This window comes from Phascolarctos cinereus, unplaced genomic scaffold (genome assembly GCF_003287225.1).
Source record: "Phascolarctos cinereus isolate Bilbo 61053 unplaced genomic scaffold, phaCin_HiC Scaffold_3;HRSCAF=262, whole genome shotgun sequence".
Taxonomy (NCBI): Eukaryota; Metazoa; Chordata; class Mammalia; order Diprotodontia; family Phascolarctidae; genus Phascolarctos; species Phascolarctos cinereus.
The window spans coordinates 11,619,692-11,644,348 of record NW_027555736.1 but is presented as its reverse complement, the minus strand read 5'-3'; the positions used below and the strand labels follow the sequence as shown (position 1 = coordinate 11,644,348).

The 24,657-nt window shown below is 48.1% G+C and overlaps 1 protein-coding gene and 1 long non-coding RNA gene across 7 annotated transcripts in view; one reads left to right on the top strand and one right to left on the bottom strand.

Annotated features, from left to right (window-relative positions):
• Nucleotides 1-6,513: 6,513 nt before the first annotated feature.
• Nucleotides 6,514-15,557, bottom strand: LOC110198967 (uncharacterized). 2 transcript variants are annotated; one of them, XR_002321888.2, is made up of 4 exons: nucleotides 15,028-15,557; nucleotides 13,411-13,482; nucleotides 11,443-11,672; nucleotides 6,514-7,597 (listed from the first exon to the last, which is right to left on the bottom strand). It is a non-coding gene; the product is annotated as an uncharacterized LOC110198967 (long non-coding RNA). The 2 variants fall into 2 exon arrangements; XR_013485141.1 differs by lacking the exon at nucleotides 11,443-11,672.
• A 71-nt stretch (nucleotides 15,558-15,628) lies between these two features.
• The window catches only part of STAMBPL1 (STAM binding protein like 1), a 40,117-nt gene continuing 31,088 nt past the window's right edge, over nucleotides 15,629-24,657 (top strand). For 3 of the 5 annotated variants that reach the window (XR_013485140.1, XM_020973614.2, XM_078150704.1), the window contains exon 1: nucleotides 15,630-16,026. The gene's annotated coding sequence lies outside the window, so the exon portion shown is untranslated. Of the gene's footprint in view, nucleotides 16,027-16,362; nucleotides 16,721-24,657 lie in introns of those variants that run through there. The other 2 variants (XR_002321887.2, XM_020973615.2) reach the window with 2 other exon arrangements.

Sequence of the window (24,657 nt, the reverse complement as noted above, 5' to 3'; positions counted from 1 at the left end):
TTCTGAGTCATGTTCTTTCCCCAAAAGGTCAGGTTGTGACCCCCCCCAAAAAAAAAGGAGCTAAATGGTGCTGAGTGAGGTGTGGGAAGGGAGAAGTTGATTATGGCACACATGGGCCACGCCATCAGGTAAGTGAAGGAATAATGTGTCAGAGCATCCAAACTAGATAATAGCAAAAACCTCTGTGATGAGGGGTAAGTGAGCAACATAAGTATTCAGTGGAGCAGCTTGGACACCAAAGGGTCCCATTCATCCGAGGGCTGTGGGCTCTGCTATTTCTCTGCAGCTTCAGCCACCTCAACTCAGTGTGGATTCAGGGGGATGTCTAGGAGGGGAGATGGAGGACTGCCCAGGTCCAGGGGTCATCCCCTCTCCCACAAACTTCCTCTAGCCTACTGTTTGATTCATCCCCAAATACTGTGCTGGTGACCTTTCCATATAGTGGGATCCCTCTAAAAACTTGGGGTGCTGATAAGCACAAAATGAGGTGATTATAAACAGTGGAGAGAAGAGCTAATCACCTCTGAGGAAGGAAAGTAACCAGCTGAAGGGTGTCCAGTGGAGCGTGTCCAGGAGGATGAGGAAGACTGGCCACATGGAAGCTTTACCCTGCAAAGAAAAGGCGTAGATAGGATTGTCCTCTTCTGATAACTCATAGGATTATAGATTTAGAACTTTGTTAAAAATTGTATATGAGAAAACTGAGGCCCACAGAGACAAGAGGTTACATGACTTGCCAAAGGTCATCAAGGCAGTGAGTCCCAGAGCATAATTTAAATCCATCAACCCCAACCCTCTTCCCATTTTTACATTGAAAGCTGCCTCTAGTGATCTCATTTGGCCCCTTTTCCAAGGTCCAGTCTGGGCCCACCAGGGGAAAGATGCAGGCAGGTAGATCTCTGCCCTCTAAAAGAATGATCGGTCACCAGAGGTGCCTGGGTAAAGCAGCCCAAAATGGCAGAGGTGGGCGGGATGACCAGTGAGCTTTTCTTTCTTTCTTCTTAATGTTCGTTTTAAAAAATAATTTTGAGTTTCAAATGTTCTTCCTCCCTCCCCTACCCATTGAGAAGGCAAGTAATATGATACATGTGAAACCACGCAAACATCTTGCCACATCAGCTGTGGAATAAGCCCCTCTTCTAAGGGAGACCCTTCTTGGGTGCATGTGGGATTGGACATACCCCGCAGCCCCATCCATCTGACTTTCTCTAATTCTTTATTGGATAAGGAAATGTCCTGCACTCAACTTTCCTGTCTTGAATCAGAGAAAACAACGAGAGTGAGCCTTGCAGCTGGGGTTTCCCTGGATTCTCTACCTAAACAGATGACCCTGGATTAATGTCTAGTCCACTGGGCTAAAAGGATGGAGATCTCAGGCAGAGGGAGGGGGACCCTGATGAGGACTAGCTCTGGGAACAAAACCTGAGGCAGAAGACTTGGGCCTGGACTCCAGGGACATTAGCCAGGCAGATGGCTCTCGGCTAAGAAGGATCAGAGAATCACGGAATCATAAATCCCAAGGGGGAAGAAGACATGGAGTCCAACTCTTTATCTTGTAAATGAGGCACCTCAAGCTCAGAGGAGGAAAGTGACTTCCTAAGCTCCCACGATGAATAAGTAAAATCACAGACATAGGGCTAGAAAGGACCCAGAGATGAGAAGCTGGTAGGCCAAACCTCTCATTTTACAGATGAAGAAACTGAGGCCCAAAGAATAGAACTGACTTACCCAGGGTTACACAGCTTGAGAAGAGATGACAGAGGCCATCTAGTTCAACCTCCTCATCTGACAGATGGAAAAATTAAGGCCCAGGCAGGTTAAGTGACTTGCCTGGGTACAGCTTCCCCAACATCAGACTGACAAGCGGAGCTATCCACTATAATGGGATTTAGAGACTTCTAGCATCTGCTTCGATTTCCTCTTGCCTTAATTATTCAAAGCCACAGTTTCTTCCCTGTAGAGACTAGAAGAACAGACTTTTATTAGCCTCAAGAAGGGCTTTGTTCAGAGGCAGCAGGAAGAAGAAAGAAAGGGAAATGATGCCCTTCCTACAGGGCAGAATGATAGGGACCCTGGAGGATTGCAAAGTGCTTTATACACACTCCAACAACCCGGGGCAGCAGCTGCAATCATTGTCACCATCTTTACAGATGAAGAAACGGTGACTACCTCAGCATCACACAGATAATGCCTAGGAAGAGGTTCAAATCCAGGTCTGCCTGGTTCTAGGTCTAGAGAGCCATCTGGTTCTGCTACTGACCACCATGGTGATGTGGGAGACAAGGTTCTCCCCCCACCCCACCCCTGGGCCACATTTTCTCTAGTGTGGTATAGGGAAAAGACTGTTTCATTTGGGGCCAGAGGACCTGGGTTCAAATCCTAGCCCCTGCTTACCTATCTGTGTGACATTGGGTAAATCCCTTAAACCTTCTTGGGACTCAGTTTTCTCCTTTAGAGAACGAGGGGGTTGGACAAGATGACCTCTGAGTTCCCTCTGGCTCTAAATCTATAATCCTATGATTCCCAAGTCACTTTCCATCTCTGGCCTCAGTTTTCTCATCTGCAAAATGGAAATGCTATAGCTTCTGACCTCCAGGGCTCCTCCCAGCTCCAAATCTATGAGCTCACAGCTGCATGACCTCAAAGTCTCATCCCAGTTCTATAGCATGTTGGAAAAAAGAATGTCCAATAAACATTTCAATGTAATACGAGCAATAAAAAAATTAAGTGCCTACTACATGCCAAGCACCAAGTGATGCCAGTTTTGTGGCTATACAGGACGAATAGGAAATAATTAAGAGAAGGAAGGCACTGGGAATAAGAGGGAAGGCTTCCTGCAAAAGAGGAGATGTTAGTGGGGTTTCACAGAGGACAAAAGGAGCAAGCATGGCAGTCCTTGGGCCTGGAGCCGTGGTGGAGGGATGGGAAAAGGAAGTCAAGTGGAAAGAGAACCAGCCTAGGACCTGGAAACATATCTAGAATTTCCACCCAAACAGGGACCTTGACTATAAAAGGCAGCAGAGAATCTAGGTGACATAGAGAGATGGACCAGGAAGACTTGAGACATTTGGCTTCAGAATCCTTCCTTCCTTCCTTCCTTCCTTCCTTCCTTCCTTCCTTCCTTCCTTCCTTCCTTCCTTCCTTCCTTCCTTCCTTCCTTCCTTCCTTCCTCCCTCCCTCACCAAGAAGGCCAGGAAGAAGATCTGGGGCTGCTCTGAGAGACAAGGAAAAAACATCCCTGTGGAACATCTCAAAGAGCTAGCTGGGGACAATATGGTGGTTTTCACTGAAGAAAAAAGATAACATTTGTTTGGCACTTAAACCTGGGCCTTTAACCCAGAATGACAGCAGAGACTAAGCAGAGACAGGAAGGAGAAAGCTCAAAGCAGAGCCATGAATCAGAGGAATAGTCAGTGCTGGTCTTTCTCACCGTGAGGAAGGGACCTCATGCTCCCACATGCACACATACCCTCTTTGATTCACTCTTCTTTTTCCCTGAGCCCTTTGCTTTCTGGGGGGTGGTGGGAGTTAAAGTGATTTTGATTTATGTTCCACGATCATATATATGTCATTCTATTTCTTGAATCAAACACAGGGGAGTGTGTAGGATCTGAGAGTACTGGTGTACCAGGCTAGGCTGGGCTTTCAGCTTCTCCTTGACCTAAGAGCGACGCACCTGGCGGACAAAGGATGCTGAGGCTGAGGATGCTTGTGCGGAGCCATCTCCTGCCCTCTCTCTGAGTCCCAGGTCACAGACTCATAGATTTCCAACCAGAAGTGACCTCAGAAGTCACCCATCTAGTCCAACCCATTCACTTTGAAGAAACTGACAGAGAAATTGATTTGTTCAGGGTCACACCCCTGCAAGGTAGATACAAGTGTCCCCATTTTAGAGATGAGGGAATCAAGGTGCAGAGGAGTTCAGTGACTTGCCTCAGGTGACATAAGTAGTGAGTGGCAGAAGTGGGACTTGAAACTGGGTCTGATTTAAACATGAATTTAAAGTTAATTCGAAGGGCCATTGACTTGGTCTCTGGCCTCATCCAGAACAGCTCTGAAAACAACAGCTCCGAAGTCTCCAGGGGCCTTATCTCAGAAGTAAACTTCCTGACGTCCACAAAGGAGGAGCCCAACTGCGCCCAACTTGAATGTACCCCAAAAGGAACAAGAGGAAGGGGCCGTTCTGGGTTCTCCCACCTCTGGAAATCTCCCGCTGTAGATTAACGCAGGGCGCCCCCTCCTGGCGCTGGGACGCTGCGCAACCCCCACAGTGCACAAAGCTGTGGCCTCTTGTAAAATCCCTTCCTTGCAAATTCCCAACCGCTCTGGAGGTGGGAGGAAGATCTCTTTAGGGCAATAAAGTGATGGGGGTGTTTGAAGGCAGAGAAGGGAGGAGTGGAGGTTTAGATGTAAGTGAGACTTGGAACAAGAGGCACTTTACTGGGAGGAAAGCTCGAAGTCCTTCTCAAAGGAAGCCTGAAAAAAGAACCAGGTCCCTGAAGTCTGGAAACCTGGGGCTAGCAGCCAGGCTGGCCCTCACCTGCCTACCCCCGGTTTGTCCAGGCTGGGACTCCAGCCTCCTCGTGCCATCCCAAGGTCATGGTCGCTATGGCTGCCTGCTCAGATCTGGAAGATCTCCAAGAACTGCTCTGTGACTAGACCTCACTCTCCGTCCACGGCCCACATACGCCATGGCAGAGGTCAGCTGGGGACGCAGAAATAAAGGCCCTCGGACCACCCTCACAGAAAAGGGAGAGACCATGCTCTGTACCTGCGGGGCCCTGGAAAGAGCAGTCGGGCGAGTGCGGCAAATGCCGTCGCGTCTCTGAGGCTCAACCTTAGCAAATTGGGAGGACGGCGCTAGCTGTGAGGGCCAAAGGGGGGCTGCACAGCACCTAGAATCAGAAGACCAGGGTTCAAATCCTACCTCAGAAACTTGTGAGCCAACTGACCACAAGTAAGTCATTTCGGCTCTGGCATCTGCAAAACCGAAGGTGCTTCACTATAGAATGGGAGATTCCTCACTTCTTTGCTCCCCAACTAAAATGAGCGTCTTCCAGAAAGCACTTTTGTTGTGGTTCAGTTGTTTTGTTACATCTGACTCTCTAGGGACAGCTAGGTGGCGAAATGGGTAGAGCACCGGCCCTGGATTCAGGAGGACCTGAGTTCAAAATCGGCCTCAGACACATAACACTTATTAGCTGTGTGACCCTGAGCAAATCACTTAATCCCATTGCCTAGCCAAAAACAAAACAAAACAAAAAAACCCCAAACATCTGACTCTCTGTGACCCCATTGGGGGTTTTCTTGGCAAAGATCTTGGACTGGTTTGCCATTTCCTTCTCCACCTCATTTTAGAGATGAGGAAACTGAGTTGAAGAGGGTAAAGTAACTTGCCTAGGGTCACATAGCTAGTAAGTGTCTGAGGCCAGATTTGAACTCAAGAAGATGAGTCTTCCTGATGCCAGGCCTGGCACTCCACCCACTGTACCACCTAGTTGCCCAGGAAGCAATTTACAATTCCCCAAAGCACCTCATAAATAGGTGGCCTCATTGGCTCCTCTCAGTATCCTTGTGAAGTCGGTATTCCAGGCCTTAGGCTACCCATTTGACAGCTGAAGCAACTAAGATTTAAAGGATCTAATTGACTGCTAAGCAATGAGCCTCCAGGGTGGGATTCAAAGGCAGCTGTCTCCTGTTCCCAGCAGGCATTCTTTCCTGCACGGGAAGCTGCCCAGGGGCTGCTCTGTTCTGGGTAGGCCCAGTGGCTTCAGATGTCTTTGGACCCCTCCAGAGATAATCTCCTATCCTCATCGATGTTTGAGGCAGCCAGACAGGAGTGGCCCCAGCATCGACTGGCCTCAGCAGAAGGAACAGGCATCCCAGTCCTGGGGAACAGGATGGGTAAAAGTGTGGCGGCTAGGTCCTGGGTCAGCTAGCATTTACTAGGCACCTACTTTGTGCAACACACTGTGTTAAGCTCTGAGGAGATAACGAAAGACAAAGCTTTCAAGCCCTCAGTCTAAGGAGAAGGCAACATGCCCACAAACAGACAAAGACAAGACACTAATTACACGGTAAATAAGATTATCAGGGGGTGAAGAGATCGGTAACTTGGGCTGGTTGGAGCTTGGAAGAGGGCTGGGGAGCCCCAGAGACGAAGGCGAGGAGGCACGGGGTCCAGGCGATAGGTGTCTCCAGTGGTCTTGCACTGAATTGCCGGGGGTTATGTCACACAATGTGGCACAGAACAGTATCAGTGATGGAAATAGTCGGAGGATGAAAATGAGGACAAAAAAGAGAAAGGAAATGAGCCTGAAGAATTTAAAAACGAAAGGACCGAGTCTTATGCAACTCAGCCAATTCTCCCTTCTCCAGCTGTGTCTCATTTGCAATGAGAAATTCTCCAATGATTTTTAAAAATCAAACAGAGAATGACATTTCAAGACAAACTGTAGGACATTTGCAGGAATCAGCCCAGCTTGGAACACATCAAAGGAGCAACACCAAACACAGCAACAGAAATTTGTTTATTTAATTGCATAAATTTACCAGGTTTTTTTGAATCCCAGCAAAATAACGTAGTAAGTGCAGTAACAGAAACAAAAATGAATGCTGAAACAAAGCCAAATGCTTTGTACTTGTGATGGCCACACTCTTCCAGAGAAAAGGTTAGAAAATGTAGCTCCTTACTTTCCTTGGAGAGGTGGGGCACTATGGGTGTGGAACGGCAAAGTCTCCCAGCCATAGTTGGTATAGGTTTGTTGGTTTCACTGTTCCAAGGAAAGGCTTATTGCATGTGGGGCTGGGTTGAAAGAGATGGGGAGAGGGTGGAGATAGAAGTATATCTGGGAATGATTGAGGGTTTTTTTTAAAGCTTCAATAAAAATTTAATTTCAAAAAACGCCAATTCAATAGAGTCCCAGTAAACATTTATTTAGCACCTGCTATGTGCATGATACTATGTCAGATGCTAGGAATACCAAGTAGGGGGAGCGGAAGTTGGGAATGAGTATTTATATAGTGCCTACTGTGGCACTGTGCCAAGCATTTTTTATAGCTATTATCTCATTCAATCCTCACAACCACCCTGGGAGGTAGGTGCTGTTATTGTCCCCGTTTTACAGTTGAAGAAACTGAAACAAACAGAGGCTAAGTGACTTGCCCAGGGTCACACAGCTAATTTGTGTCTGAGGCTGAATTTGAACTCAGATCTTCTTGATTCCAGGCCTAGCACTCTCTCTACTGTGCCACTTAGCTGCCCCAATGAAAGAACCCTTGCTGTCAGGAAGCTTATAATATACTAGTTGGACAAAATATATGGAAACAGGTAAGTAAATGTGGAATAATTTGAGGAGGAGAAAGCTCTAATTTAGGAGGCTTAAGAAAGGTTCCTTTGGGAAGGTGGCCCAAGAGCTGAGCCTTAAAGTAAGCACAGAATTCTTGGGGGCAGAGGTGAGGGAGGCACGTAACAGGTTTGAGGGATGAGATGGAATTCAGAGTTCACGTAGTGCTGGGGTCATGTGCAAGATGCCAGGACAGCTGGAGCCCGATGGTGGAAGGTTTAAATGCCAAGCTGAAGACTTGGTGTTTTAACCTAGAGGCAAAAGGAAGCCACTGAAGGTTCTTTTATTAATGAATTAATTGAAATCTTTTAGATTTCGCACTCCATTCCTTCCCATACTCAGTCACATCTACATGAGACTGGGCTCTATGGTTTGTAAAATGCTTCACATACAGAATTCTTGGCTCTTTACCACAACCCTGGAAGGTAGACTGTTCAAGTATTATTACTCTCATTTCAAAGATGTATATGGTGGGTCCCAGAAAGGTTAAATGGTTTACCCAGAGTTAAACAGTTACTTAAATAAAAAATGTAAATAGTTAAATAGGGTCTAAGGCACTCTCTCCTTCTCCTAGTCAGATCATGTTTGAAACAGCGAGCTGGGAGCCAAGAAATGAGGCATCACAGGAGCCCAGATTTAGGTCTGGAAAGAAACTTAAACAGCCTCTAGGGCTGAACCACTCATTAGACAGATGAGGAAACAAGGGTCTAAGAAAGAAAGGGGCTTTCCTAATCAATACTGGTTGATTGACTGCTTAAATTTCTAAAGTCTCATAGCTCATTTTCCCCCAAATCTAGTGGGTTGTCACTTCTGACTGCCAGGCTATCTCTTAATCAACAGCAAAGTTCTTGAGCAGAAAAAAAAAAATCCTGGAACCAACTCACTTCCCACAAATGGCAGAAAGCCTCTGCCATCTTTTAACTGGGGGAGAGAGAGAGAGAGAGAGAGAGAGAGAGAGACACACACACACACACACACACACACACACACCCTTCTTCTAGTCTTTGCAATCAGCTCAGCTCCTGATTCCTCCAAATGGGAAACAGTGATGGGCTCTCACTCCATGGTAGTGGGTACTTCATGCCCTCCTAAAAGCATCGCTCTGGTTCTTGAAGCCCCATTTGTTGAAATGAAAGCAATGCACCACCTTCATCAGTTCAGAAATATGGAATAGATGTGGAGCCTCCCAAGAGAGACACCCCTACCCCCAACACCTTCCTTTCCTCAGCCTCCTTCAACAATCAGTGAAAAAGGATAAGGATTTGGAGAGGCACAGATTAGGTTCTAGGTAGATGGCTTACTATAAGGACCTGTATCCATACAGAAGCAAGCAACATCTGGGACCAATCTATCCAGTAATCAATAAGCATTAATTAAGCATCTGCTGTATACCCCACATTATATGAGCTGTTATGAATACAAAGAAAAGTGAACAGTTCCTGCCCTCAAGGAGCTTATATTCTGGTAGGGGAGACATCATGTAGATATATTAGTATATTCAGAGTATAAATCAGTGCATCAACAAACATTTATTAGGCACATACTTTGTTCCAGGCATTGTCCTAAATTCTGGAAATACAGGGACAGAAATTGTAATCCCTGTCCATGAGACGTTTCTATTCTCTGGGGGAAGACAATGGGTATGTATATGCCATAGTGATGATAGGAAGAGGGAAGAATACTGTGGAGCATGTTCTAGGTCCCTCCAGCCTCTGGGCTTTCATTTACAGTTTCCCATGATGCCTGAAAGCCCCATTCCTTCTGAAAACACCAATCCACACCTACAAGGCCACCTCTCACACAACCTCAATCAGGGCACTGTTGCAATCCATGGAGCCCATGAATTCACCATCTTTTTTTGCCTTTCCTGTTACCCTATCAACCCTTAGTGTGTCTGAAGTTTATTACAACCCCAACTTCTTCACAGGACCAACCAGGGTGCTCCCAGTCTGTATGTGTGTAAGCTGATTTTTTAAACCTATGAGTAAGACTTTATATTTATAGCTATTAAATGTCATTTGATTACATTCATTCAATATTACCCAATCAAGCTCCTTGGGAATCCTGATTCTATTATTAAACATGCAGCCACCCCTCCCAGTCTTGTGTCATCTGCAAATTTAAGAAGTATGATACCATCCCCCTCATCCAGGTCACCAAGATAAGTGTTAAAGGACCAACAGGCAAGCCCAGACTCCTGAGTCCCTCACTGGAGGCTGGTATCTTGAACTCACTGAAGGCAGCTAGCAAGCCTCTGCTTATCTCATCACTTAATTTGCCTTTCAATTTCCCATTTTTATTCTGCCTTTTTTACTCAGACATCTTCCAGGGGAACAATTCTAGTGGAGATTCAACCTGTGGGTTGTCTCTGTGGGTGGAGCAGCCCACTCATTCCCCTACCCCAGCAGCCCCAGCTCCTGAAGACTCAGAAAACAGAAAGCTCGGGCCAAAGTCCTTGGCCAAATGGCTCCACGTCAGAAACTGCTAACATTTTATCAGCGGAAATGCTATGAAGGAAGAGATCTGAGCTTCCACTTTGCTGCTGCCTCCTAAGGACCATGAGGACTTTCCTCCCATGGGCAGCTGAAATCGCTTTTAAATGGAGTCTTCCTTTATTGGAAGGTGAGCTTCTCAAGAGCAGGGACTGTTTCCCATTTGTATTTTTAGTTCCAGGGCTTTGCACAGTCCCTGGCATACAGTAAGTGCTTAATAAATACTTTTTCTTCCATTCATTCATTCATTCCCTTCTGGGAGTTCCCTATGCCATAGCTCCACCCCCTTTCCCTATCTGTCCCTTCCCAGTCTGAAGGTCATTTTCCTGGGTAGAGAAAACCAACTTGGACCAGGACATCTTTCTGCCATCCTACTGCAGTCATTGATCTATTCTCCCATCCCCCCAGCCCCTGTGAGGATCCAGCAGCCATCGTGCAGGCCGTGGTGCTCTGCACCTGGGTGATGAACACTGGTTAGCCATTCTTGGAGGGACGCTCAGCTGTTAAGCAGACCACGCCTGGTTGCTTGGTTGGAACTAAGATTAAACTCTGGAATGGCTCAGGAATTTGGTGAAAGCAAGTATTGTTTCAGTTTTTCATTTGTTCCCCCAGTGGTTGGCATGGTAACTATTTGATAAACGACTTTCCATACCATTCTTTTCCCAAGCCTCAGTTTCCTTCTCAGTTGAAAAGGGAATTGACCTCTAAAGTCCCCTCCCACTCTATGCCTGATTTCAGCAATTGTGAGGCTCCTCCCAGCTTTACATCTCTGGCCTGGTGCAATGGTTGAAGGAGGGGAGGAGAGGCTTTAGTGTCTAATTACTGGAGCTGGAGGTAAATATGCAGAAAAGCCTGTGGGGCCAGGACATTTTTAGTATTGTAAATGTTGGGAGAAAATGGGGATTTGAGGATCTAGCCTTCTGCTGTGTGGGCTGGTGTGGTTGGCTCTCCATGGAAGGCCATTTACCACTGGCTGTAGGCTATGGCCATCAGGGCCACTTTGCCAATAGAGTACTGGTCCTGGGCCAGAGCTCCCAGACAATTCAGAGAAACCAAGTGACCAGGAGGCAGGAAGATCAAAGGCCAGAGGGCAGCTTGCTTGGGCCTCGTGGTAAAAGCCATGGAGCCATGAGCTGGCGATGGCCTTTCTCCCTCAGAGCCAAAGGAGCACTCTGCCCTCACTTTTTGAATGCAACTATTAAAAAAAAAAACACCTTGCATTGTAACTCTGTGTGTGTGTGTGTGTGTGTGTGTGTGTGTGTGTGTGTGTGTCCCCTCTCCCTAGCAGACTGAAAGCTCCATGAAGTCAGGAATGTTGTCTTAAACTTTGTGCTGCTCCTGTGCCAAGCACAGGGAGGTGGAGAGGAAGGGTAGGGAGTCAATAAATGGCAATTTTTAAGCATCTTTTATGTTCCAGGTACAATGTTGAAGCTGGAGGCAAGAAACTGGCCCTCATGGATCTCTTAGTCTAGTGGCAGGTAGTCTCATCAGAGCAGAGAATTCCCAGTGTGGAAAGTCCATCTACTGATACAGCTGCAAATCAGCAACTCCACTGCAACAGTCTTAGAAAGTGGCCTGGGTCATTGAGAAATTAAGTGACTTACCCAAGGTCACACAGCTAGTGTGTGTGTGTGTGTGTGTGTGTGTGTGTGTGTGTGTGTGTGTGTGTCAGAGGCAGGTCTTGAACCCAGGTCTTCCTGACTCCAAGGCCATCCCAGAAGCCATTGGCCATAGCCAGATACCTTCTGTCTTTTTAGGAAGCTCCCTCAGAGTGACAATTCTGGGCTTTCCTGTCACTTTCAGGTCCAAGAGCTTAAGAGAAGAGCGCACAGATCTAGAGGGGAAAACAGAGACCTGAAGGCAAGGTCAGCTAGATGCTTATACCACAGGCTTGGAGTCTGGGAGGGACCTCTGGGGCCAGTCTACACCTGAACAAGCATCCCCTGAAAGCATCATCAGTGAGTAGCTATCTGACTCTTCAGGAAGACCTCCATGGAGGAAGACTCCACCTCCTCCCAGAGCAGCTCATTCATCCTTGGGACAGCTCAGATTATCAGGAGGTTTTCCCTGACACCCAATTTAAAGCTGCCTGTTTGCAGTTTCTGCCCTCTGCTCCTAATTCCAAGCTGGCTAATCCCCCTTCCTTGTGGAAGTCCTTCAAACACTTGGAAGACTGCTGTTGTTTACCATGGCCCCTCGGCCTTCTCTGATTTACTGTCCCCTTCACTGGGGCCCAGTCCAGTTGGCTGGTGGCTGAGTGTGAGCAAACTGACCCATTTGGGCCACTCTGTCTACTGGCTGGTCCTGGACACTGGACCCACCTTTCCTCCATCTTCCCCACCATTCAGTCATCTACTCAGGCCATCTCACCATTTTGTCCCCTCAGCACAAGTGTAGTGACTCAACCATCATTGATGGAGCAAACCATTGATCATAGAAAAATCAACAGATCACCCCCTTCTTTACCTGTTTGTCTTTCTTCCAGGTCCATCCTACAAGGAGATGAATTGGCTCCATTAACTGAGCCTCCTGCCAATCTTTCTGGAATGTCGCTTTTTACTCCACCACTCCCCGCTGCTGTTTCATGAGTCGAGACTGTTCCTAATTCTCCGATTTCTTTCTCCATTAGATTTTGCAAATCAATTTATATTCTAGATTGGTGTTGCCCTTGGCTGTTCTATCTCTCCCCTTGGCAAGGCTGGTTGGTGTGGCTTCTCTGTTCTTTTAGCTTCCTTGTTCTGGTAATTACTCTACAACAATTATTGAGGAAATGGTGATGGTCTCTATTGTTATTTGTTACTTTCTCCATTTCCCAAGTTCAGGATCAATATCTCATTTGGGTCAGACTTGAGCTATTTTATAGGCTCCTACTTAGAGCCAGAAGAGAACTTGGAGGCCATCGGGGCCAGTTCCCTTATTTTACAAATGAGGAAACTGGGGCATAAGGTTACTAAGCGACTTAGTAAAATGGTAAAGCTGAGATGAGAACCCAGACTTCCAGCCCAAATCCACTGTTTCCTCCATACTCTGCTACCTTCTTCTTAAGATTGTGCCAAATCTCCTAACCTTTATTCTTCTATTACGGTGTTGATTTTGGTTTATTTTTTCTCCTCAATTAATGGTCTAAGAGCACACAGTTCCCACTACATAAGCTTCTTTCCTGTTTTTTGAGATGTCATAATTTTCTTTTTCTGGGAGAAGGGGGGTGTTGCCTTGCTCAAGACCTTCCAATTCCGATTTATTCTGGATGGCCTTATTGAATTCTTTGTAGAATTTCTTTGCTTTTCACCCTTGGCAGTAGATTTTGATGCCTAAGCTACAATTGTCTTCATTTAGGACATTCCACCTCCTGCCTCAGCAACTTTGCATAGGCTGCTCCCTTCCCCTGGTAGGATGTCCATGTCCAGAATGCACATCCTTCCCTCTGCCTCTTAGAATCCGTCCCTAGCATTCTTTAAAGCTCAAATGCCACCTCCTACATGCAGCCTTTCCTGATTTCCCCCTGCTGCTAATGCAGACCTCCAAATTACTTCGATTTATTTTGTGTACAGTTCATGCTTACATATACTCACACATTTTTTTTTCCTCCTCCAAAGAATATTGCAGACAGGCCCATTTTGTTCTTGTCTTTTCTTCTCTGGTACCTAGAATTTTTAATAAACAATTGTTGATTTATCTTTTTAAATGATTCATTAAAAACCTACTGTTGAACACTAATACAGGTAATTTGCTTTCCTTAGTAAAGATTTACATTTAGATTAATTAATTAAATGAATTAAAAAACAAACCTTTCCCCTCAATCCCTCTAAGTCTCTAACAGGATTCTTTGGTTGTCTATTCATTCTCATTCACTTTTCCTGTCACCTCTGTGAGGCAGCTAGCCGGACATAAAGGAATGGACCTTGAGTCAGGATGACCTGAGTTCAAATCTGGCCTCAGATACTTACTGGCTGTGTGACTCTGGGCAGGTCACTTAGCTTTTCTCAACAATTTCCTCATCTGTAAAATGGGAATAGCACCTACTTCCCAGGGTTGTAGTGAGGATTAAATGAGGTGGCAGATGCACAGCACTTTACAAATCTGAAAGTTCTATGTAAATGTACTATACATAAAGTACTATATAAAGTACTATATAATCTGCCTCCAACTTATTACTATTACTACTACTACTACTACTACTACCAGTACCACTACTACTACCACCACCACCACCAGCACTACTACTACTACTACTACTACTACTACTACTACTACTACTACTACTACCAGTACCACTACTACTACCACCACCACCACCAGCACTACTACTACTACTACTACTACTACTACTACTACTACTACTACTACTACATGGTTCAGTGGTTAGAGCCAGGAATCAGAAAGACTTGAATTCAAATCCATTCTCAAACACTGACTAGCTTCATGACCCTGGGCAACCCCCTTAACTCCTCCAAGCCTGAGTTTCCCCATCTGTAAAATGGAGATAACCTCCTTCTGGCGCTTCTTGTGAGATTCAAATGAGGTGAAGTGGAGCATAGTGCTATGTAAATATTATTATTGACGTTTCCCCAAAGAGATCAAAGAACGAGGAAAAGGAGCCGGAAGGACAAAAACATTTTAGGAGCTCTTTTCGTGGAGGCAAAGGATTGCCGACTAAGAGAGGTGCCCATCGCTCGGGGAATGGCTGCACAAATTATGGTCTAGGAATGTAACGGATACTATTTTGCTCCAAGAAATTAGAAAAGAGATGATTTCAGAGAACCGCGGCAAGACTTGTATGAACTGATGCAAAGTGGAAAGAGCAGAACCAGTAGAACAGTAGTATACAAGGACAACAACGGTGTAAAGATAAACAATTCTGAACTGCTCAAGGTCTCTTATCAGAGGATCCCAGAGGCCTCAGGAAGGAACATGCCTCCAGCTCCAGAGAGGTGATGGATCCCAGATGCAGAACGCACCACATGGACAGGGTGAGATTTTGTGTGTTTGCTTGACTATGCTTACTTGTTACCAAGGTCTGAGTTTTGGTTTCTTCTTTTAAATTGGGAGGGGTGGAAAGGAAAGAAAATCAATGCTTATTCATTGAAAATTAAAATGAAAAAAGTAAGATTCCATCGCATCGGCGAAGCGCAATTTATTTAACCAGTCCCCTGCTCGATTAATCAATTACTTAAGAAGCATTTATTTACCAGAGGTTGTGCTCTTGTTTGCTGGGGCCAAGACCGGGCAGGGAACAGGACTAGTCCTGAGAGTTCATAAATGTAGGAACAGAAAGATCCCTCCAGAGATGCGGCCTGGCGCTCTCTTCTCTGCGATGGGCAGTCTTGGAGAGTCGCCAGGAGCCCCGACACGTTAAGTCACTTGCCCAAGGTCACACAGTCAGTAAGTGTCAGAAGCAGGGCAGGAGCCCAGGACAGGTCTGCCTGGCCGGGAGGACAGCTCTCTAGCCCTGGCCACAAGGAGCTTGCATACTCTGGGAGCCAGCGCGGTCGCTTCCTGTTTTCTGCCAGGACGGTCAAGGCTGAGCTTTAATCCAGGGAACAGCCCTGGCTCTCCCCTGGCTCTCGGGTCTCCCCTCGGAGCCCATCGCAGCAGGGGTATCGTTTCTCAGCTCCTAGACCACGGCCGGCGGGCGCCGCGGGGCCTGACCCTGCGCTCTTGGGAAGGTGCCTCACTTTACCTGCCCGCGGCCTCGGGATGCCGCCGTGGCGGCCGCGGGAGGAGGAGGAAGAAAAGGAGGAGGCGGGGCGGGGGCGGGACCGGGCCGAGGCGGCTCCGGGGCGGGGCCGGGCCGGGGGCCATTGACTCCCGGGATTCTGGCCGGGAGGGTGCTTCTGGCCGCGCTCGCAGCAGGTAACCGGCCCAGCGGCTGCCCAGGGGTGCCTGGGAGGGAGACGCAAGCCACAGCAGCGCCGAGAAGAAGAGCAGGAGGCGGGGGCTGCCCTGGACGCACGATCGCTATCGGGGAGAGCCAGGGAGGAAGGAGCAGCAACCCCTGGGGAACCTGCTGCCGGTGGCAGGCTGGGAAGGGCAGCCGGCAGCGGGCAGCGGGACGGGCTGGTGGGCGGCTAGGCGCCCCGGTTCTTCCTTTGCTCGGCTTGCTCTCCGCGCCCCTCAGATGCCCGGCCGGGCGGCAGGAGACTGGCCCACTGATCCGGACTAGAGATCCTGCGCATCCCGGGCTGCCGGTGAGCAGACGTGTGTGTGTGTGTGTGCGTGCGCGCGCTTGCGCGTGTGATTGTGTGTGCGTGTGTGTACGTGTGTCTGGGGTGCGCTTGTCTGCACTTGTGCATGTGTGTCTGTCTTTGTACTGGGGGGGGGTTCGCTTGTATTTCCGCGTGCTTACCCCTCTGTGTACCTGTGTGGCTGCGCCTGGATGCTTTAGTTTCCGTGAGGGCTTGTGCGGCAGTGCGCACCTGCCCGGGTCTGTTGGCCGGGACTTTGGGGGGGGGCGGAAGTGTGCGCGTTGCTGACAGCTAGCTCCCTCCCTCCCTCCCTCTCGGGTGGCTGTGAGATGCCCAGGAGCCCGGGGAGGAGGTCCCTCCCGAGCCCTGCATCCCAAGCAGGCAGAAGCTTCTAAGGGGACTTCCCCAACCCCCTACCTCCACCCACCTGGAACAGGAGAGGAAAGCGAGGCAGTCCGAGAAAGGGAAAGGGACTCGCTCAAGGTCACCCACGCACCGAGCGAGGAACGTGGAAGCCAGGCCCTCGAGCTCCCAAGGCCGCTCACAGACGCGCTCTGGCCACTCTGGGGGTGGAAGGGAGCGAGCTTTGGCCGCTTGGGAAAGACGGGTGGAATTGACCGTGAGGTAGGAGTAGTGAACGAGCAGCTGTTTGTGATGAAACTTCCTCTGCTGTCCTCAGGGAGATGCCCCCGGCCAGGTGGGTACACACACACACACACACACACACACACACACACACACACACACACACACGACTGGATCTGTGTATGTGGGTGACAGATAGAGCTTGTGTGTGTGTGTGTGTGTGTGTGTGTGTGTGTGTGTGGTGGAGGAGGGAAGAAGAAATCACTGGGCTCACTTGTCCAAGCTGTTCCTGAGCCATTCTCCAAGGCTCCTCCTGCTTGTGATAAATAATTTAAACAATAAATGAGCGCCGTCAGGGCTAGTCTTCTCAGAGCCCCTGGAAGAGTTTCTAGAGGCACAGAAATAATCCTGACTGTTGTTGCCTTACATTCGAGTTCCTCAACCCCAGGCGATTAAAAACGACAACAACAACAATAACTCTATGCTGTTAATATTTTATTAGTACAGAATAACAGGGTGAGACAGCCTGACCTCCTAGCTCCTAGTTAAGAGCTGGAAGGACCGTAACCAAACCCCACCCACATTATACAGATGGGTAAACAGAACTCCCTAGAGGCTTGTGACTTGCCTAAGGTCACACAATCCAACATTCTGGGGAAATGCTGCAAGTTCCAGAGAAAGAAGGCAACGTGGAGAATGATCTTATGCAGTCGACAGAACTGTTATTTTGAAAAGTGAGCACTCTGATTGCCAAAGCCTGTCATTGACAGTGAAACTGAATGATGTCAGGGCAGGAGGTTTGTTTTCTAGATCTAGCCTGTCACTGAATGCTGCTGGTCACACTGGCCATAGCCCAGGGCCTTCCTATTTTGGGGGGAGACTTCCCAGCAGAGTAATCAGATGGCCAAGAGCTTTGCTGAGCTTTTCTTCCCGAAGTTTTGTGGGAAGGTGGTTGTTGTTGTTTGTAATAGTACTTTCCTGTCTCCTTCACTCATGTCTCTGCTTTAATTTCTATTTCTTGTGCCCAAATATATCAGCCTCCCTCTTGCTCTCATTCTCTGACTCCTTTTCCTGTCTTTCTCCTTCTCTTCTCTCCTCCATCCTTCTCCCTGTCTGCTTTCGCCTTCCACTCTCATAGTCCTGTTCTCTCCTCCTTCCCTCTTTTCCTGTCTCCTTTCCTTTTCTCTCTCCATCCTTTCTTACCTTTTCTTGGGCCTTGGAGTCACTTACCAATTGAATGTTCCTAGCCAGGATGCTAAATTTAGCTCCCGCAATTTTACTCTGGGACCATGGCATCATAGAATCTTAGAGCTGGAATTGACCTTAGCTATCATAGCCCTCATTTGGCAGGTGAGAAACCCAAAGGCCAGAGATGGGAAGGGTCTGGGAACCCAGGTCTCCTAACTCCCAGCACAGGCCTTTGTCCTCAGGACAGTGGTTCACATTCTAGGAAATCTTGTTTTCAGGTTTCTGGGCTTATTTCACTTGGCATCCCCTCCTCCTTCTTTAGCTTCACAAGCTAGGGCATTAAAGCATTTGCTTCAGACAGATTCTTCTCCAGACACATCCCAGGTTGGATGGGTAAGCAAGCTGTGCCACGTCCCAACTGATCATTTAACAGGCAAGGTCACTGATGCTCAGAGAGAGGGGTGACCTCCCTAAGGTCACACAGCCACATTGAAGAATTGAATCTTTGGAGCTGAAAGCACCTTGAATGTCTCCCAGTCCAAATGCCTCACACTGAGCCCACTGATGGCCAGAGGTGAAGTGGCCCCTGGTGGTCAGTGGCAAGATTGGAATTCAGCTCCCTAGCCTCTGCTTCCACAATCAGTGCTCGTTCCTTCTGGTAGGGAGTGTGACTTCCGGCCTAGGTGCTGGGTGCAGGAAGTCCACTGAAGGAGGAGAGAAAGGCCTCAAAGTCCATCTAGTCCAAAGCCCTCACTTTACAGATGAAGAAACTGAGGTCCAGGGAATTTAGGTGACTTGCCCAAGGTCATGGAGTAGAATTTGAACCTGGGTGCCCTAACAGCTCTCTCTGCCAGCTCTCCCTGCCAGAACATGCAGCTTTCTTTGTCAGAAGGCTTCTCTGTGGGGAGGCCAGCTGGCCGAGCATGGAGCAGCAGCCCATTCACTTCCACACCCCCACCGCTGCCTCACCTGCCTTGACCCGGCCACCTATCCAAGAGTCCAAGGCCATGATGCAGATTATTGTTAATATTCTCTGCATCATTATTTCTAAAGTTAAAGGTAACCAAGTGCGCACTATTTGGGCCAGTTGGTGCAGGTTGCTTAGCAACACAGGCTCAGGGTGAGTTTTGTACTTCCTTGGTAACCTCTGGGTTTTCTAAGCAGCGCCTTGTGCTGCAGAGAAGCACTGTGGTCCCCCAGGTTTCCGTGAGCACCCCCAACTGTCACAAGACTCTGACAATAAGTGGAAAGAAGGATGGCCCTGGAGTCAGGAGAGATATGGGTTCAAATCCCCACTCTGACCCTTCCTGGCTATGTGACCTCTAAAGCCCCAGGCTCTTCATAGGGAGAATGGGAATATAATCCTTTTAGACCTACTTAGAGAATCCTTTGCTGGCCATTGGCAGGGACCTCAGAGACGCTGGGGTCCAGCCCCATCATTTTAAAGGTCAGAAAACTGAGGCCCAGAGAAGGTCAGCGGCTCACCCAAGGCTGCTGTTCTAGTGAGTGGTAGATTGGAACTCAGGTCCTCTCTCTTCAGATCCAGCACACTCTGTACTGTACGCTGCCTCCCCAAAGGCTCTTTGAAGGAGAGGAGCTTGTCAAACTACAAAGGCTGTAGAAATGTGAGAAATCTGTACTCTGCCCCCTGCTTTGGAAGGCAGAGCATCGCTCGCTTGGAGATGAAGGCCACGCTCATGTTCCTTCCTTTCCCCACTGCCACTGCTGACGTCACCATGAGGCATGTGTGATCCCCAAGATCTCTGACCCCTTTACCTCCCTGGATCCTCAAAGTGGCTTGTGAGAGAGGGGTTGCAGGCCCATTTGACAGATGAAGAAATCAGGGGCCATGGAGGGACAATGAGCTGGCCGAGGTCCCACAGCTGGTAGTTATCCAAGCAGCATCTCCTGACTCCCAAGCCAGGGCTCTCTCCACTACCTGGAGTGGAGGAACCAGAAGACCTGGGTTCAGATCTGGGCCAAGACACTGATCTTCTCTGGGCCTTTGAAATGTGCTGCTTTTTGCTCGGGGGGCAGAGGTCAGCCTGGGGGTTTGATGGAAGTAGAAATTCAAGAGGAGAAGAGGAGAATATTTAGGGGGAGGAGCAAAGCCTAGACGTTAGATTCAGCCAGTGTTGAAGGTGTGCACCTAGGAGGGATGGAATGGAGGAGGTTGTATGGGGCTGATGGGGCTGGGCTCTAGAGAGCCTTGAATGCCAGGAAAGGAAACTTAATTTGATAGGCATCGTGGGATGCCATCATGGGTTAGATCTGGAGCAGAGTTTGATGATGAGGAAAATGAGACTCAGAGGGGAAAAATGACTTGTCCAGGGTCACATAGCTAATCTTTGGTTCCAATTCCTCCCCCAAGCTCTGTAAGAAGATTTAAGATTGTGTCCCTTGCTCAGATTTTTATCTAATATTTAAAAATTGTATTTATCTTTTGTTTCTTTATTGCCTTTATTTCTAAATGAACCCCTCCTCATTCATTCCCCAAGGAGCCATCTCTTATAACAAAGAATAAAAAAGAAAAAGGTACAAACAATTCAGCAAAGTAAACCAACATACCAAACACGTGTGATGGGGTGAGCAGCGTGCCCCACCCACAGTCCTCCAGTTCTGCCAAAAAGAGACATAGATGCATGTTCTTGCTTCCTCTTCAGAGATGATTTTAGCCAAGCATTGACCAGATCCCTCATGCTGTTCTCATGGGCCAGATGGCGGTGTGTGAGGTGAGACAGTCCACATAGGCGGTGTTGGAACTGGTTGGAAAACTGTAACCGAGGGGTATTTAATTAATGGCTTGCTGTCAGCTTGCAAAGAGGTGTCCAGTAGAGCACTGCAGGGGTCTGTGCTTAGCCCCCTACTGTTTATATCACAGCTATCAATGACTTAGATAAAGGCATAAGGATGGCAGTCTTACTGAGTTTACAGGTGATGAAAAGGCAGTTAGGGAATGGGTGATATATTGGGTAATGGAGTCAGTATCCAAAAATTCAAGTCACAACAGTGGTCTGGATCTAGTATGATGAAATTTCGTAGAGATGAATGTCAAGTTTTATACTTGGGTCCAAAAAATCAACTTCACAAATCCCAAGATGAGGAGGTGTGGCTTCGCAGAGGTAGGTCTGCAAAGTAGCTGGTCATTGAAGCTAGGCCAAATATGCAGTTAGGTTGTCCTCTGGTGGGCTGTTGTGGCAAGGAGGTAGCCCTGGGTTCTCAGAAGCTCTCCTGGAGAGTCCACAAACTGATTGGTCCATCTCACCAAGAGGCTTCGATGATGAGCGTGGGGACGGACTGACTACGTCTACTTTTCAAGTACCAGTCCAGCAAAGTATGGAAAGGTTTCATCACCAACAGGCTGCTCACAATTCCTTGTGTCGCGCCCCTGGTATATCAGAGCATTTTAGAACCTGGGAGGTGACCGGGCCAGTGGCCTCTGGCCTGATCAGAACACATCTGACGTGTTGTATTGAATTCTGGATGCCACCATTTGGGAAAGACCTTGATAACCTGACATCATCCAGAAGAGTTCAGCCAGGATGGTGAGGGGCTCTGAGAGCACGGCATGAAGTAACTGAGACTATGCCAAGTGAAGGAGAGCTCCGCCCTGAAGGTCTTCAGGCTGGATGACCACAGGTGATCTCCCTTCTCATCAGACTGGCCTGCTTCCTGTTCTCATGCAGAGCATATTTAAAAAACCTCTGTTTTTCAGGTTCTCTAGAATTATTAAGAAATATTATCTAATTCAGGGGGCAACTAGGCGGCACAGTGGATAGAGCACCGGCCCTGGAGTCAGGAGGACCTGAGTTCGAATCCGGCCTCAGACACATAACACTTACTAGCTGTGTTACTAGTCCGGCAAGTCACTTAACCCCAGTTGCCTCACCAAAATAATAATAATAGTAATAATAACAATAACAATAATAATAATAGTATCTCTTTGCTCTAAAAGGCCTTTTCCAAAATCCTTGGAAAAGCCCCCAGAAAGGGTCTGTGATAGGTTGAGGACCAGAAGACCTTCCTTAGGGGCATGGATTGAGGGTGAGAACCAAACACCCCTGAAGTGATTGGGGCCAGGGCGGCTCAAAGAGAGTGCTCCTTTTTCATCAAAAGGGAGGTGCCTTCCTGCCTCCGTACTGCTCTCCTGTTGATCGCCCTGGAGGAGGAGCCCAAGAGAAGAAGTGGTGACTTGGTTACCCAGTTATTCCAGTCCACCCAAACTGTATTTTCACATTTTGTGATTTTTTTTTTCTTCAGGGTTCCTATAAAAGTCTCTCATTCTCTCTCTCTCTCTCTCTCTCTCTCTCTCTCTCTCTCTCTCTCTCTCTCTCTCTCTCTCTCTCTCTCTCCATGCTAGAAATACTTCAACATTTGATTAATGTTGAATTAAATAAAGCCGTTTCGGCAGACTTCAGTTTAAAATGCAGTATTGTGTTAATATCAGTATTAATATTTTTTCTTCACTTCCTGAGTGCCACATTCTACCTGCCATCTCTGGGCTTCTGCACAGGCTGTGCCCCATGCCAGACACACACCCTCTTCTCTGGCTCTTGGAATCCCAGCTGTCTTCAAGCACAGCCCAAGAGCCTCGTGGTAGGTGAGGCCTTTCCAGATCCTCTAAGGCATCACTACTTTCTCCCTCCTGAACTGACTTTATTTGCATTTTTCATTTATCTGTGTCTATGTTTTAAAGTCCCAGTGTGATATAAGTTTCTTGAGGACAGAGATGGCTTTATTTGGGTTTTGTGTCTCCAGCACCCAGCATGACTCGCTTTGTGCTTTGTAGGTGTTTAATAAATGTATTTTGAGTAAACGAGTGTAGTAGAGGGGATTTCTGTTCTGGGATAGGTCAGACTAGCAGTCCCTCGCAATCCTGAGGTGGGGATTGACCTTGAACTGGGTGACATCCAAAGCTGGGACTGTTCTGGAGAACTCTTCACGTCCGTGCCTGCTGTCCCAAGACAAGAAGTGAGTCCAGTAATGCACCTCGCTGTATCTCTGACCGGATGTGCTAGGAGGAAGAATGGTGTGGGGCAGGCGCATTGCACTGCTATGGGGTGGCAGGAAGAGAGGTGAGAGTGAGGGTGACCGCGTGGAGCTGCCTGTCGCTGAAATGAGAGAGCACGGCCGAGGAAACAGGGATGGTTTGATTTTTGTCTTTGGCCCCCAGCACCTGCCAGTGTGCCTGGAGCGCGGCAGGCGCCTAAAGCGTTTCGTGAATCAGTTTGATTGGTTTAGGGGAGAGAGAAAAGAGCAGAGGGAGGAACGGGTTTGACTTTGGACGTGGGAGGAGGGGTTTGGAACTAGAAGGATTAAAACCCATCTCATTTGACCCTTTCATTTTTATTTCTTTATGTGCATTTACTTTTGTCTTGATGGTTGATATTTTAGATAACCACTTTAAAAAAAACTCTTCACACATTTATTTATACAAAAGTGGTTTAACACACGTTTTGTGGATCAGAAAGCTCAGGCCAATGGAAGTTAAATGACTTACCCAAGATCACACAGGTCGTCCATGAAGAATGGTTGTCATTCAGTCGGTTCCATCATATCCTACTCTTTGTGACCCTTTCTGGTGTTTTCTTGGCGAAGATCCTGGGATGGTTTACCATTTCCTTCTTCAGCTCATTTTACAGATGGGGAAACTAAGGCAAACAGGGTGAAGAGTCTTGGCCAGGGTCATATAGCTAGTAGGTCTTTCTAGCCACAGGCTTGGTGCTCTATCCACCATGCCACCAAGGCGCCCATCCGAGGCGAGATTTGAACCAATGTCCTCTGACTGCAGAACCAGAGCTCTTTCACCCAAACTCTGTGATTCCCAGAGAGCTGTCTGTCTGCCAACTGTGAGCACGCTCAGCTGCTCTCATTATCTCAATGTTACAACATTCATCCCTGGAATCCCTAGTTCTCCTGATTCCTCCTCAGGATTTTCTTGCTAGCCGTATTTCTTGAATGTGGCTAACATTGTAGTTTTCCTATCAAGAGTTTCATGTCTAAGAGAATGTTCAGATGACAATCAGCCTTCTGCTTGACAGCCTATAAGACCTTTCCCAAACATGATCTCAAAGGACTTTGTTCTCTGAAGAACCCTGTGAGGGAGGGAAGGCAGGTGTTACCCCCATTTCACAGATGTGGAAACTGAGGCCCAGTGAGGTTATGGGGCTTGCACACAATAGCAGGTAGCAGCACTGGCATTTGAACCCGTGGTTTGCAGAATCCCAGGATAGAAAAGGCCTCAGAGGCTGCCTCGTGTAACCAATATCTGCCAGGAGACTCCCTGCTGCATCCCTAGCAAGGTCGTCCAGCCTTTGCCCAAAGGCTCTCGGTGCTGGGGAAGCCATGAGCACCGTAGGCAGGCCACCCCTCTCTGGGACAGCTCGGTACTCGGAAGCCTTTCCTGGCTTCAGGTCTAAATGGATCTCTCTGCATCCTCCTCCTCAGCCCTGGCTCTTCCCTCTGGGCCACAAAGACCCAGTCAGGTCCCCTGAGAGGTTCAGAGACAGCCAGCAGCCCCTTCTGCTTTCTCTTCTCCAGCTGAGCATCCCCAGGCCCTGCCTCCGACCCTCCTGACACCTTCTCTTTCTGGTGAAAATGGAGAAACTATGTCTTACATAAGGCCACTGGGAGGGCCCCCCTTCCTCACACACACTGCCGGCTGGCCTGCTGGGAGTCAGTCACATGCCCTTTTCATTAGCCCTGCTGGTTGACGTTCTGGGCACCAGACCCTCCTCGGCATTGTGTGACTGCACCGTCTCCACTAGTTCTGAAACAGGAGATCTGCTATTAGTCATTTTTCATTAACCCTCCTCGTGACTGGGTGGGGGTGGGGGGGGCTTCCTGTTTGTTCTGTCACCG